The sequence below is a fragment of the Notolabrus celidotus genome, chromosome 12 (assembly GCF_009762535.1).
Source record: "Notolabrus celidotus isolate fNotCel1 chromosome 12, fNotCel1.pri, whole genome shotgun sequence".
NCBI lineage: Eukaryota > Metazoa > Chordata > Actinopteri > Labriformes > Labridae > Notolabrus > Notolabrus celidotus.
The window spans coordinates 31,858,843-31,860,915 of NC_048283.1; positions in this window are offsets into that span (position 1 = coordinate 31,858,843).

The window sequence follows — 2,073 nt, forward strand, 5'->3', positions numbered from 1 at the left end:
GGCCGGAGGGACAGCAGAGCTTCTCCAGTCAAACCTGCTAAATGGCATTTGGCAGAAAGAGCCAAAGAGGCGTCATCAGTAGCCCTCAACAAAACGCCCTTTCTTCTCCAGGAAAGAGGACAGGGATTAGTGTGTTAACTAGGCACACAGTATGTTTATATAACCTTTCTGACCCTCTATAATATGTGAGTCTTTCAGCACACAAACACACTGAGGCTTTCGGCTTCACTTGCTTTCTTATTGCACGAAATCATTCAAAACTCATGAGCATTTGTGTTTATGTTTGAAGGCGTTCTCTTTCCCAGAACCTACTTTGACATTAAGGTATCATACCATAGATGTCCAGAATGTATCATGCTTTTTGTCTTCTTCTACGGTTGTTTTTTGATCACATCTGTAAATTCTTCTAAATAATATCTGCATCAAACAAAACCATAAACAAATACCTTTCCTCCGTGCATCCTCCCTCCTCTCACATGTCTTAAGTCCTGGCAGCATGCTCAGAAATGAAAACACCTCCTCTGTCCAAATCGTCTCTATAAACAAGAGCTGTGTCAGGGATAAATGTCACATATCACTGTGTTTGTCTCTGCATGTCTAAACAGTTTCCCCTCAGTGTGGACACACAGCAGATCAGTTACAGTCGGCTCAATAACAGGCCTGGGTTGTTGGTTTCACTTTGTTCCCTGTTGCCAAATCAACCTCACTGATCGTGCTTCTACCATATAATCTGCAAAATATGTGTTTGTTGTACAGTGTAAAACTTCTTGCTAAGTGGTGGAATTGATTTCATGTCCGCCAACATCTTGTGCAAACTTTTGTTTCAACTCTTCCCCTGCATGGTGTGTGCACAGTGTTATCATGATAAGAGCTGGGCTTGGTGATGTTTGTTTTCCTTCCTGTTTTTCGAGCCCAGATTTCTCTGCCGGGATGGTGTCTTGAGGCCTGTGGGAGGGTCGAAGAGAAAAAAAACCCTTCTTCTCCCTTCCTGTTCTCTGAGCAGAAATGGTTAAACACCGTGAAGATCTCTCTGTGTCAGTGAAAGAAAGGTCAGCGAAGGAGTACTGAGGGCTCCTATTTTTAGTTCACCTTTTCAAAGGCTCAACTCCTAAATGTCATTTACCTCCGACACGTTTCAGCTTCTGAATTAACCGTTACTGCACCAGAGCATATTACAAGATCATCAATCATGGCTGCAGGCCTCAAGTGCCAAAATACCAACCTCAGAAATAAAAAAGCAACAGGCTGTCTGTTTCCAATAGACTTTTTTTCTAGAGAGGAGGATTGGCAACATGGATGGTGGGTGTTTTAGGTGCATGCAGGCGGGTAATGTGGTATGTGATATTTTCATGCTTTTATTGCTGGAAGGGATTTAGCCCAGTCTATGTAAATATAAGACCACACACTGAGAGAGACTGCTAGAGGAATACATGCTGATCTGTTTCAAATACATACTCTGTCTAGTTTGCTAATCTGCATATGAAAGGTTTGCATAATACCTCAACCATTTTCATAAATATTAGCCCAAATCCATAACCCTACTCCCATCTAATTTAGTGCAATGATACAGACTAAATGTTGTTGGGCTTTATTGTTGTTTGATTATCAGAAAGACAAGTACTGTTTATACATACCAACATAGCCAAATTAGCCATGTGGCTGTAAGTATTGCATTGTCAGCATGTTGGGTGGTCAAATGGTTCATGACTTTGGTCCATATTTAAGGAACCCAACAATCATTCAGTGGATTGACATTTCATTCCCATGGTACCTGGTGATGTGTCCAAATGGCTTTAAGTGTTAGATGGCTTCATTTCTGACTTCACAGAGTCACTTTTGTAAACATACAAGAGAGGAGTGATGTGGTTGCGGTGTTTTGGGGGCTGAGGTCAACTTGGTGTTCCAAAAGTCCATTAAACATCAATTTTAAGACAACCATCCAGTTCTGTCAGAGGGTGGGTAATGTTAGGAAGCGAGTGAACGCATGAGGTTTCGAAGTTGATGTGTTGGAAGCAGGAGAAATATGCAAGAGTAAGGATGTGAATGACCTTGACGAGAGCCAAACTGTGATGG